The sequence below is a fragment of the Onychostoma macrolepis genome, chromosome 07 (genome assembly GCF_012432095.1).
Source record: "Onychostoma macrolepis isolate SWU-2019 chromosome 07, ASM1243209v1, whole genome shotgun sequence".
NCBI classification, from domain to species: Eukaryota; Metazoa; Chordata; class Actinopteri; order Cypriniformes; family Cyprinidae; genus Onychostoma; species Onychostoma macrolepis.
Genome location: NC_081161.1, coordinates 36011158 through 36025523, shown reverse-complemented (window position 1 = coordinate 36025523; position 14366 = coordinate 36011158). Strand labels below are relative to the sequence as shown.

The 14366-nt window shown below is 35.9% G+C and overlaps 5 non-coding genes across 5 annotated transcripts; all 5 read right to left on the bottom strand.

Moving 5' to 3' along the window:
- Positions 1-3590: 3590 nt before the first annotated feature.
- Positions 3591-3773, bottom strand: LOC131545084 (U2 spliceosomal RNA). Its single transcript, XR_009272326.1, has one exon. It is a non-coding gene; the product is annotated as a U2 spliceosomal RNA (small nuclear RNA).
- A 1430-nt stretch (positions 3774-5203) lies between these two features.
- LOC131545078 (U2 spliceosomal RNA) lies at positions 5204-5394 on the bottom strand. Its single transcript, XR_009272320.1, has one exon. It is a non-coding gene; the product is annotated as a U2 spliceosomal RNA (small nuclear RNA).
- Positions 5395-7785: 2391 nt separating this feature from the next.
- LOC131545073 (U1 spliceosomal RNA) lies at positions 7786-7949 on the bottom strand. The gene has a single exon (XR_009272315.1). It is a non-coding gene; the product is annotated as a U1 spliceosomal RNA (small nuclear RNA).
- A 1582-nt stretch (positions 7950-9531) lies between these two features.
- On the bottom strand, positions 9532-9715 carry LOC131545083 (U2 spliceosomal RNA). The gene has a single exon (XR_009272325.1). It is a non-coding gene; the product is annotated as a U2 spliceosomal RNA (small nuclear RNA).
- Positions 9716-13149: 3434 nt separating this feature from the next.
- LOC131545072 (U1 spliceosomal RNA) lies at positions 13150-13313 on the bottom strand. The gene has a single exon (XR_009272314.1). It is a non-coding gene; the product is annotated as a U1 spliceosomal RNA (small nuclear RNA).
- Positions 13314-14366: the final 1053 nt, after the last annotated feature.

The following is a 14366-nucleotide window of genomic DNA, read 5'->3' as shown; positions in this document are numbered from 1 at the left end:
TCGAACCACTGGTCCTTAAGTTTTTATAATAATCACTGATCATTGACAGCTACATTCAGACAGTTGAGCTTTCTGATGAAAGGCTGCTCACTGCAGAGCAAATGGGTGGAGCTTACATGTAGCTTCCCCTCGCAAAACGTAATTACAGCACCTACCAGCAGGGGCAAACTAGACTAACCAGCCAAACTTTTGAGAAGCACCCGGCTGCAGCCTGCAGATCGAGGCGGGGGTGCACCTTGGGCGGGGCTGCACGTGTTGCCCTTCCCACAATACTTCTCATTGGTTAGTGGCAAAGTAATGACGTAGATCAAGGTGGGGCTGTATCTGGGGCAGGGCTGCACGTCTCGTCCCGCCTACAACTGTTCTCATTGGTTAGTGGCTCAAATCATAAGGTCGATTCTAGCGTTTTTTTCATTTACGCTGTTCTTGCTGCATGGTGAGTACAGGCGAACTACATCACTTGTCTAATTTGTTTAATTACAATTTTTAATTCTAAAGTGGCGTTTAGTGTGTTGTTAAAAGGAAATGTGAAGTAGTTTCAAAATAAAATCGCATAACTTTACTCACTCAACCATGTCACGCAAGGTGTGAAGGTCTGCTTTTAAAATAACCAGGTCTGCGTTTCCCAAAAGCATCAGGCCTAATGCCGCCTTCACGTTCTATCGGAAATTTGATAATTCTCACTATGCGATTACGAAATGGAAGAGCGTTCATGATTACCTAGGAAACTCGTATTTACGATAATTCTGAGAGCACTTGAAGGCAGCATTAGAAACATTAGTGTGTGTGGTTTTGGTGGGATTATGATTAGGATATAGTGTTCCCAAAATAAGCCCCTTAAAAAGAAATACAGTGGCAAAACTGAACCAGCAGAAGTAATATAGGACAAGTTCCTATTAACATACAAATTTATATTGTTTTTCTGTGAATAAAATGATTAATTGTAAAATATTTAGATTTTATTATTATTATTATTTATTAAACATCTATTCAAATAAACAGTAAACTACATTTAATAATAATAATTCAACAAAAAGTATGATTAAGTTTAACAGTCCTTGAAAGTAGAGCTCGTTTTTTATATTGCATACTGTTATGCTGCTATACAGTATATGCACTAGAGCAGGTGCCAAATCCTGCTCCTGAAGCACCACTGTCCTGCACTTTTTCACTAGTGAGTGTCCATTCTGCAATTATACCAGTATGCCACAGCTGATGTATTATCACATCAAAAATCACTTTCAGTAGGCAGTGCAACATCATGGTGAGTTTAACTGTCTTTTGCTTATGTCACTTTAACTCAAGTTTAATATGGTGCCGAACCAGCCAGCAATGCACTGTGCATGCTTCTGATTTAATTGCTTGTGAATTTGTAGTAGAATGTTTAATTTTAAGGCTCAGGTAAACTTCATTTTCTGCATTCCGCACATTGTCCTTGGGTCTTTGTTGACATGGGTCTTTGTTGCTCAAATCACAAAAAAATGTGCTTGCACATGGATGGTGCTGATGAAAATTCTGTCTTGCGATTGTCCACCGTCCAGAGCAAAAAGAGCAAACAAGTGAAGGTTCAATTTAGGCAATTTTCAACAAACTTATTTTCTTTTTTTTACCCTTTCAGATTTCACCATTTTAAAATGTGGTCCAAATTTGCTGAAGCACATTGCCACCCATGCTTCACCACCAATCCAGCCTCAGTCTTCCTCCTCGGACCAGCAGCCGCTGCCTCCGTCTTTTGTGTTTGGAGTTCACACAAAAGATGAAGACAATGACTGGTAACCAATCAGTTGGTGGTCCCCATTGACTTCCATTGTATTGGGGGGAAAAAAATACTATGGAAGTATATACATGTACAGTCATAGACCAAAATTTTAATTTTTGGGTGAACTATCCTTTTACGCAGCTGCTTGGCTGAAGTATACTTACTTTTGTAGATGTGCTTACAGTGTTCAGAATGTTAATACTCTCAGCTGTAGTTGTATTACATGTATTTATTATAACAGTTTCTTCACCCAGGCAATCCAACTTATGAACAGTTATGCAATAATGTGCAATGACCTTCCATTTATTTGCTACCACCTCCATCCTTGTACATCCCTGTATCACCTTTTATTCCATCCCATTTTATCTATTGCACAGCTGTATCTACAATCATTTGTTTCACTTATTATTATTTTTTTGTTTATTTATATATATATATATATATATATATATGTGTATTTTTTTATTCTCATCTTATTTTTATTGTCTGTGTGTCGTTGTTGTCTCTGTAAACTGGAAGCTTATGACACTAAAACAAATTCCTTGTATGCGCAAGCATACTTGGCAATAAAAGCTCTTTCTGATTCGGATTCTGAAGAAAGTGTGTAAAGGATGTTAATGTTTAACCAGAGATTTATATGTACAAAAAGATGTGTTATATACAGATGTACAAATTTCAACTTTCTTTATCAGAATTAAACTTTCATACCTAAATAAATAACAAGGAAATAATTGTCTTGGCATGTTATTCAAACAATGCTGGTATTTTTTACCATAAGCTTTTCATTGTCAAGTAAATCCAAAAATTATTAATTTGTTAACAATATGGTTCATTAGTTAACATGAACTAATAATGAACTGCACTTATACAGCATTTATTAATCTTTGTTAATGTTAATCTCAACATTTACTAATACATCATTAATCTTGCTGACATTAGTTAATGCTCTATTAACTAACATGAATAAACAATAAACAACTGTATTTTCAATAACTAACGAAAACGAAGATTAGTAAATACAATAACAAATGTATTGCTCACGGTTAGTTCATGTTAGTTAATACATTAATGTTTAATGAACCTTACTGTAAAGCGTGACCATTAATTTTAATAACATCTTAAGACATGACACTTGCTGAGAATATTTAACTTTTATTTAAATGTTAATAATACATGTAACAGTAAAGCATATACTGAAATTAAAATAAAAAAACGACCATAAATAACTTATAAGTGGTAAATGACCAATGCACATGAATAGAAATAACTTAAAACTTAAGTTGTAAATAAACTATATTCATTGACATTGCGATTGCAATGTGACATGTTAAAAGCAGTAATTGGATTCTTGCTTGGAAATGTACATAATGAAACATTTTTCAAATATTAACAAATTTACAATGTATTGTTTAATACTATATATTTTACCAGGTATAAGTAATTAACGGGTTCACAGTTTTGTTTTATATAATTAAGTATTAATACCATGTAGGCCTATTGTTTCAACCGCATTTCCTATTTACCGCATCAATACATTGCCACTAACCAATGAGAATCATTGTGGGCGGGGCGACACGTGCAGCCCCGCCTCGCACACATACACTCAGACAAAAGGTTTAATAATCCCAATCTTCTTGCAGAACGCATCACTAATTCACATTTTATGAAGGTTAAACTACAACAATCCATCCCAAACACAATCATACACACTGACCACTAACAGCAATTTTTCACTCAACCAAAAAAAAAAAACCCCAAAAAAACAACAACAACTATTTACACATTTATTACTATCATGCATAAAGCTTTTTTTCTTTTTAACCATTTAAAAGGGGGGTGCACCATTCCCGAAGTACTGCAATACCGGGTCGATGCGTGGAGTGGATGGAGCAAGCCACTATTCCATCTCCCTGTTCCAAAAATCAATTTAATATATGGTGCCCGGGTAGGGCACGTATCAGATATTAAACTGATAAGAACAGATTTTCTTTCAAAAATTCATATTTGAACCGACTTTTGCGGCTTAATATTTACAGATACTAGTCCGTGTCGCGATTTGATTTAAGTGTAATGACCTACTTTTGATCAATTCATCCAAACTTTGACAGATTCCGTGACATTTTGTGCTAAACTGTAAATTCCGTTTTTATAACTGGATTCCGAGATTCCGTCCGTGTTTTCTGCATCGCGGAAATCATAGGGCCGTACGCGTCAAGAACTGGGCTGACCGGGTACTCGGTACCACCGGTACTTAAAAAAACCTGGTACCGTGACGTTTTCATTTTTTTAGTACCGACTTGGTACCGAAGTACCAGGTCTTTTGACAACACTACTCACACATATATATATATATATATATATATATATATATTTTTTTCCTTTTTCAAGCACACATTTTAAAACAAGCAGGAATAAATAGAATAAATACACATGGTTTAAAAGAAAAATACAATTTTTGCTAAAAACAAGCAATTAAAACCACTGTGTTTGTCTTGTTTTTAAAAGTCCTTTTTTTGTGTGTGTTAAAAGCTGTGAGCATCTCAAAAGTAAAATACAAATTTTAAAACAAATATCTAATTTTTGTGCAATAAAATCCAAATCCATTTTCTAAAACACAATAAAAAATAACAATTAAATGACTTTAAAAGTCATCTGTTGTGCAAGACCGGGGGTGAGTCCTTATCAATCCATCTTCACCCCACTCTCCAGAACAGGCGCATGAGATGCTGTTTTACGGGCTCAGCGGAGATTCCCACTCCTCCGGCCCGCTTTTCCCGTAGCCAGAGTGGTGAGGGTGCATCTACGATCAGCCAGGAGTGGTGGCGGCCGGAAGTGTGACCTCGGCCCCCTCGTCCGAGTATTGTCATCCGGTACCCCTGCAGCATTGATGTTACCTTTAGCTCGCATGCATGGAGGGGTACCGTAGCGCGCTTCCCCACCAGCAGCTTTCTGGTGGCCCAGATAGCATCCTTGATGAGGTTGAGGGTGAGCCAGAGCGAGGTGAATTTCTGTGATGTCAAGTCCTTCAAGCCCCGGCCCACTCCAAGGATGGCGAGCTGGTACCCTATCTGGGCCCCACCCACTGATAGGCACGGGAAAAACAGGGGGCCAACTAGACAGGGGCAAACTAGACTAACCAGCCAAACTTTTACCCATTGCTTTTGCGCACACATACACTCAGACAAAAGGTTTAATAATCCCCATCTTCTTGCATGCTGATTAAAACAAACATACAAAAAACAAATAAAAACTGTAGACAGCATCACTACTTCACATTTTATAAAGGTTAAACTACAACAATCCATCCCAAACATAATCATACAAACTGACCACTAACAGCAATTTTTCACTCAACCAAAAAAAAAAAACAAACAAAAAGAAAACAACTATTTACACATTTACTACCATCATGCATAAAGCATTTTATTTTTTTTTACCATTTTAGGGGGGTGCACCGTTCCCGGAAGTACTGCAATACCGGGTCGATGCGTGGAGTGGACGGAGCAAGCCCCTATTCCATCTCCCTGTTCCAAAAATCAATTTAATATATGGTGCCCGGGTAGGGCACGTATCAGATATTAAACTGATAAGAACAGATACTACACTTGATCTTAGCCAAAAGGCCGAGAAGCGATACCCACAAATGATCAACAGCAGGAACCACATTCTTTGACACAGCACATTTGATGATGGTAAGCTTTTATTTTGTTCATTTTTTAACTCTAATAGTTCTTGTGCAGAATGCAATCGTTAACTCAGGTAAGGTAAGGCTTAAAGGGTAATGAAACCCCCCTTACTTGAGCACCGGTCGTTCACACCTTAGATTTGAAAAAGGTTCAAGAAATGGGCGTACAAAGCTGTGATAAAATGGGAGGGTAAGGGGTGGGATGAGGGGAGGAGACAGTATGAGGAGGGGAGGGGTCAAAGCACAGCACCACAACAGTCCTACAATCACACTCACTACATTCTAGGGCTGCTCAATTATGACAGAAATCATAATCACAATTATTTTGGTCAATATTGTAATCACGATTATTTAAAATGATTATTAGTGGGCCATATGACCAAAACTTTATATGAAAGATGTATTTAAAGATAGTGATATATATATCTCAAATATATGTTTTATGTAAATAAGGTTGCTATGACATCTACAATTTAGGAGACCAGCGAAAAGTCACAATTCTCAATACCACAGCAGAATACCAAAGGAACTAATATTGGTTAAAAAAAACAACAAAAAAGGTCCTCAAAATTATTGAAAATAATTAAACTGCCAGTAATAAAAACAAAACAAAGGAACACAATGCCAGTAAAAAAAAAAGCAAGAGAATACAATAGAATAAAAAAAGATACAAATTAAACAAACTGCACTTTAAGTTGTTGTTTTTTTTAATGCAAGTCTAGCTATTCAGTTATCAGCCTACTAGAGAAATTGAATAACCTAATGTAAAATAAAACTGCAGTCTTCACTGTAAGAATTAAACTTCCTTTGTTTCTTATTAAAGCTACAAAAGTCCTTTAGTCAAGAGCAGCGAGTGATTTTGAATTTGTCTTTTGTTGTTTGATTAATATAAAGCACACAGTCGGCAGCAGGAATATAGCCTGCTGTCACTTTAAGAGCTGCACAGATCCAATTTACTGTTACACATGTATTTTCATTCTTAACACTTTACGTTCATTTATTACATAACCGACGATGGTTTACATGAATAATAACCAAGCGTGGCATTTTGACACATTTTTGTGTACATTTGACTGTTTAGACGGTAAAAGATTACTTTACATGTCTGTGTTCTGTTCCGTCTCTGAGCGCATAAGTTACACAGTAATCTTCCCGAGGAAGCACGCAAGTTCTCTTTCATGCTTTTAAATCAAGCACTTAACATTTTGCAAAAGTCTCATTACACGATTTTACTGATTTGCATGTGAAATTGGGCTTTTATGGAGGAACGAAGGTGCACCGCTGGAAAGGGGGAGGAACGGGGCGCAAAAATAATTTTATCTCGATTACTGTATTTTCTTAATCGTTGGAGGCCGAAATCGAAATTGAATTTCGATTAATTGCACAGCCCTACTACAGACATTAAAGAACAATGAGTGGAGAAAGACAGACGAATTGAGGGCACACTGCATTTCAAAAATATGACCATATATGATTAAAGAAACAATATTTACAGCTATCATGAACAAATGAAGCAAGTTTTTAATAATTATACTTTCAAACATTGAATAAGCATTTCGTTATTTCAGGGCAGATAGTCTGTAATTACAAAAACTAAGGATGAACATTTAAAAGGTCTTCCAAAGACCACCATATCTTTCACAATCTCCATCACTTTCACAATTGCAACAAGCTGATAACAAATTACATTTGTTGTTTAACACTAATAGGGAAACAAAGGCATATTTATTTTTCAGTCCATACTCCTTTGAGTTTTTGGTTATCATTATCTTGTGTTCATTTAAACAATCCACTGTATTAATCACAAACATACTGATCCATAACTTGTTCACACAAATGATAAACTCCTTGTAAACTATTAATAATTCCTTATACGTTACAATTCTATTTTTAACAAGAAAATCAGGGGAGAGAGCGAACGCAGTCAACAAAGAGTGAAAAATTTAAGGGGTCTGAATACTTTCCATTACCCACTGTATGTGTGGAGTGCAACATTTTCCCCATTATTGCATTTACAGACATATTCCTAAATTAACACAAATTGATTTGAGTTCAAATCGGAGTGATCATATGTCTCCCTAATATTATATAATTACATTTTTATTATACTTTTGTTCAATATTTTCTCTCATCCTATTGAAATATTACATACATGCTATTACTTCTGTTTATTGTATTCTGTATTTTATAATGATAACATTCTACTAAATTTAAGTGCATTAAGCAGGGACAGTGTTTAGCATTTGTGCTTTCAGAATTCTACAAACACTTTCTGCACAAAAACTCCCACACAGACTAAATATAATACTATACAATTCAACTCTATTTTTAACCAGAAAATCAGGGGAGAGCGCGAACGCAGTCCCCCACTACCAGAAATTATGCAGTCGAGATTCCCACATTTGGGGAATTCGCAGGGGTCAGCACAACCGGAGTGCAATGGCTGAGCCTCGCCCTGGGTGAACCACCTTGTTGATCATGGTATCTCCCCTGCCAGGTAAGTATGAGTTCTACACCCACCCTGAAGGGGGAGCACTTAAGGCAACATTATTTTCAGTGATGATGAGACGTTACTTCACTCCATATGGTTCTTCATCACGATCTAAGCTGTCAATCTACTCTAAACTCTAGATCTTGTTGAACCAGTGGTCCTTAAGTTTTTATCATGATCATGATCACTGATCACTGACAACTACATTCAGACAGTTGAGCTTTCTGATGAAAGGCTGCTCACTGCAGAGCAAATGGGTGGAGCTTACATGTAGCTCCCCTCGCAAAACGGAGAAATTACAGCACCTACCAGCAGGGGCAAACTAGACTAACCAGACAAACTTTTACCCATTGCTATAGCTATATATTTCATTTACAATTAAAACAGACGAAATTTCTAATTACAGTAACATTTTACAGTACAATTTATATTACCAGGCCTCCAGACTAACATTCGAGAGCAGTGGCACCAGCACCTGATTTGGTAGCACTGAACATGTAATACTACAAGTTTTGTCTCTTAGAAATGCACATTAGAACAGGAGCTTGAGTTGCAATGCAGATGTACATTTCACAGTACCGTTGTGAAAACTGTAATAGCCTCATCATTTATACATAACTAAAAGTGCAGCACCTCCTTACGATGGTAAAAAGTAGCCTAACTACATGGTTTCTATGGTGTTTGCATTGAAAAACAGTAGCCTAAAGACATTCAAGTCAAGTCAAGTCACCTTTATTTATATAGCGCTTTTACAATGCAGATTGTGTCAAAGCACTTAACAGTATCAAATTGGAGGATAGAGTGTCAGTAATGTATAATGATAAGATTAAACACTCAATTTTCAGTTAAAGGCATTTCATTATTGAATTCAGAGATGTCATTGTCTAGCTCAGTTTAGTTTAAATAGTAGCTGTGCAATCAAATCGGCGATAATCGCTAGAAATTAAGTGTCCCCAACTGAGCAAGCCAGAGGCGACAGCGGCAAGGAACCAAAACTCCTCTGTGACAGAATGGAGAAAAACCTTGGGAGAAACCAGGCTCAGTCGGGGGGCCAGTTCTCCTCTGACCAGACGAAACCCGCAGTTCAAAAGTTTATATTTCTATTTTAATTTTGTTGCAATTTCTAACAATAGTAGTATTATGTAGTTAGGTATTTTATTATATTTTAGTTATTTTGTTATTTTTGGTTGATATATCTAGGGATATATCTCTGGGGGTCATCTGGGTGTCCTGGTCTCCGCTGACGATCAGGGCTGAAGACATCATCTCTTGGTGCTGATCCACCATCTGATCGGATACGGACTGAGAAACAGACTAGGAAAGAAACAAACAAATATTAGCGTAGATGCCATTCAACTGACGATGTAACGAGTACATTGTGTGTTATGGGGAGTGTTCCCGGTTCGGTTGATCTAATTAATGCAGCCTAACAATCCTTTAACGGATTTGAATCATACACACTGACCACTAACAGCAATTTTTCACTCAACCAAAAAAAAAAAACCCCAAAAAAACAACAACAACTATTTACACATTTATTACTATCATGCATAAAGCTTTTTTTTTTCTTTTTTTTTAACCATTTAAAAGGGGGGGGGGGGGTGCACCATTCCCGGAAGTACTGCAATACCGGGTCGATGCGTGGAGTGGATGGAGCAAGCCACTATTCCATCTCCCTGTTCCAAAAATCAATTTAATATATGGTGCCCGGGTAGGGCACGTATCAGATATTAAACTGATAAGAACAGATTTTCTTTCAAAAATTCATATTTGAACCGACTTTTGCGGCTTAATATTTACAGATACTAGTCCGTGTCGCGATTTGATTTAAGTGTAATGACCTACTTTTGATCAATTCATCCAAACTTTGACAGATTCCGTGACATTTTGTGCTAAACTGTAAATTCCGTTTTTATAACTGGATTCCGAGATTCCGTCCGTGTTTTCTGCATCGCGGAGCGTCAAGAACTGGGCTGACCGGTACTCGGTACCACCGGTACTTAAAAACCTGGTACCGTGGCGTTTTCATTTTTTAGTACCGACTTGGTACCAAGTACCAGGTCTTTTGACAACACTACTCACACATATATATATATATATATATATATATATATATATATATATATATATATATATTTTTTATTCTCATCTTATTTTTATTGTCTGTGTGTCGTTGTTGTCTCTGTAAACTGGAAGCTTATGACACTAAAACAAATTCCTTGTATGCGCAAGCATACTTGGCAATAAAAGCTCTTTCTGATTCGGATTCTGAAGAAAGTGTGTAAAGGATGTTAATGTTTAACCAGAGATTTATATGTACAAAAAGATGTGTTATATACAGATGTACAAATTTCAACTTTCTTTATCAGAATTAAACTTTCATACCTAAATAAATAACAAGGAAATAATTGTCTTGGCATGTTATTCAAACAATGCTGGTATTTTTTACCATAAGCTTTTCATTGTCAAGTAAATCCAAAAATTATTAATTTGTTAACAATATGGTTCATTAGTTAACATGAACTAATAATGAACTGCACTTATACAGCATTTATTAATCTTTGTTAATGTTAATCTCAACATTTACTAATACATCATTAATCTTGCTGACATTAACTAATGCTCTATTAACTAACATGAATAAACAATAAACAACTGTATTTTCAATAACTAACGAAAACGAAGATTAGTAAATACAATAACAAATGTATTGCTCACGGTTAGTTCATGTTAGTTAATACATTAATGTTTAATGAACCTTACTGTAAAGCGTGACCATTAATTTTAATAACATCTTAAGACATGACACTTGCTGAGAATATTTAACTTTTATTTAAATGTTAATAATACATGTAACAGTAAAGCATATACTGAAATTAAAATAAAAACGACCATAAATAACTTATAAGTGGTAAATGACCAATGCACATGAATAGAAATAACTTAAAACTTAAGTTGTAAATAAACTATATTCATTGACATTGCGATTGCAATGTGACATGTTAAAAGCAGTAATTGGATTCTTGCTTGGAAATGTACATAATGAAACATTTTTCAAATATTAACAAATTTACAATGTATTGTTTAATACTATATATTTTACCAGGTATAAGTAATTAACGGGTTCACAGTTTTGTTTTATATAATTAAGTATTAATACCATGTAGGCCTATTGTTTCAACCGCATTTCCTATTTACCGCATCAATACATTGCCACTAACCAATGAGAATCATTGTGGGCGGGGCGACACGTGCAGCCCCGCCTCGCACACATACACTCAGACAAAAGGTTTAATAATCCCAATCTTCTTGCAGAACGCATCACTAATTCACATTTTATGAAGGTTAAACTACAACAATCCATCCCAAACACAATCATACACACTGACCACTAACAGCAATTTTTCACTCAACCAAAAAAAAACCCCAAAAAACAACAAAAGGTCCTCAAAATTATTGAAAATAATTAAACTGCCAGTAATAAAAACAAAACAAAGGAACACAATGCCAGTAAAAAAAAAAGCAAGAGAATACAATAGAATAAAAAAAGATACAAATTAAACAAACTGCACTTTAAGTTGTTGTTTTTTTTAATGCAAGTCTAGCTATTCAGTTATCAGCCTACTAGAGAAATTGAATAACCTAATGTAAAATAAAACTGCAGTCTTCACTGTAAGAATTAAACTTCCTTTGTTTCTTATTAAAGCTACAAAAGTCCTTTAGTCAAGAGCAGCGAGTGATTTTGAATTTGTCTTTTGTTGTTTGATTAATATAAAGCACACAGTCGGCAGCAGGAATATAGCCTGCTGTCACTTTAAGAGCTGCACAGATCCAATTTACTGTTACACATGTATTTTCATTCTTAACACTTTACGTTCATTTATTACATAACCGACGATGGTTTACATGAATAATAACCAAGCGTGGCATTTTGACACATTTTTGTGTACATTTGACTGTTTAGACGGTAAAAGATTACTTTACATGTCTGTGTTCTGTTCCGTCTCTGAGCGCATAAGTTACACAGTAATCTTCCGAGGAAGCACGCAAGTTCTCTTTCATGCTTTTAAATCAAGCACTTAACATTTTGCAAAAGTCTCATTACACGATTTTACTGATTTGCATGTGAAATTGGGCTTTTATGGAGGAACGAAGGTGCACCGCTGGAAAGGGGAGGAACGGCGCAAAAATAATTTTATCTCGATTACTGTATTTTCTTAATCGTTGGAGGCCGAAATCGAAATTGAATTTCGATTAATTGCACAGCCCTACTACAGACATTAAAGAACAATGAGTGGAGAAAGACAGAAGAATTGAGGGCACACTGCATTTCAAAAATATGACCATATATGATTAAAGAAACAATATTTACAGCTATCATGAACAAATGAAGCAAGTTTTTAATAATTATACTTTCAAACATTGAATAAGCATTTCGTTATTTCAGGGCAGATAGTCTGTAATTACAAAAACTAAGGATGAACATTTAAAAGGTCTTCCAAAGACCACCATATCTTTCACAATCTCCATCACTTTCACAATTGCAACAAGCTGATAACAAATTACATTTGTTGTTTAACACTAATAGAAACAAAGGCATATTTATTTTTCAGTCCATACTCCTTTGAGTTTTTGGTTATCATTATCTTGTGTTCATTTAAACAATCCACTGTATTAATCACAAACATACTGATCCATAACTTGTTCACACAAATGATAAACTCCTTGTAAACTATTAATAATTCCTTATACGTTACAATTCTATTTTTAACAAGAAAATCAGGGAGAGCGAACGCAGTCAACAAAGAGTGAAAAATTTAAGGGGGTCTGAATACTTTCCGTACCCACTGTATGTGTGGAGTGCAACATTTTCCCCATTATTGCATTTACAGACATATTCCTAAATTAACACAAATTGATTTGAGTTCAAATCGGAGTGATCATATGTCTCCCTAATATTATATAATTACATTTTATTATACTTTTGTTCAATATTTTCTCTCATCCTATTGAAATATTACATACATGCTATTACTTCTGTTTATTGTATTCTGTATTTTATAATGATAACATTCTACTAAATTTAAGTGCATTAAGCAGGGACAGTGTTTAGCATTTGTGCTTTCAGAATTCTACAAACACTTTCTGCACAAAAACTCCCACACAGACTAAATATAATACTATACAATTCAACTCTATTTTTAACCAGAAAATCAGGGGAGAGCGCGAACGCAGTCCCCCACTACCAGAAATTATGCAGTCGAGATTCCCACATTTGGGGAATTCGCAGGGGTCAGCACAACCGGAGTGCAATGGCTGAGCCTCGCCCTGGGTGAACCACCTTGTTGATCATGGTATCTCCCCTGCCAGGTAAGTATGAGTTCTACACCCACCCTGAAGGGGGAGCACTTAAGGCAACATTATTTTCAGTGATGATGAGACGTTACTTCACTCCATATGGTTCTTCATCACGATCTAAGCTGTCAATCTACTCTAAACTCTAGATCTTGTTGAACCAGTGGTCCTTAAGTTTTTATCATGATCATGATCACTGATCACTGACAACTACATTCAGACAGTTGAGCTTTCTGATGAAAGGCTGCTCACTGCAGAGCAAATGGGTGGAGCTTACATGTAGCTCCCCCTCGCAAAACGGAGAAATTACAGCACCTACCAGCAGGGGCAAACTAGACTAACCAGACAAACTTTTACCCATTGCTATAGCTATATATTTCATTTACAATTAAAACAGACGAAATTTCTAATTACAGTAACATTTTACAGTACAATTTATATTACCAGGCCTCCAGACTAACATTCGAGAGCAGTGGCACCAGCACCTGATTTGGTAGCACTGAACATGTAATACTACAAGTTTTGTCTCTTAGAAATGCACATTAGAACAGGAGCTTGAGTTGCAATGCAGATGTACATTTCACAGTACCGTTGTGAAAACTGTAATAGCCTCATCATTTATACATAACTAAAAGTGCAGCACCTCCTTACGATGGTAAAAAGTAGCCTAACTACATGGTTTCTATGGTGTTTGCATTGAAAACAGTAGCCTAAAGACATTCAAGTCAAGTCAAGTCACCTTTATTTATATAGCGCTTTTACAATGCAGATTGTGTCAAAGCACTTAACAGTATCAAATTGGAGGATAGAGTGTCAGTAATGTATAATGATAAGATTAAACACTCAATTTTCAGTTAAAGGCATTTCATTATTGAATTCAGAGATGTCATTGTCTAGCTCAGTTTAGTTTAAATAGTAGCTGTGCAATCAAATCGGCGATAATCGCTAGAAATTAAGTGTCCCCAACTGAGCAAGCCAGAGGCGACAGCGGCAAGGAACCAAAACTCCTCTGTGACAGAATGGAGAAAAACCTTGGGAGAAACCAGGCTCAGTCGGGGGGCCAGTTCTCCTCTGAC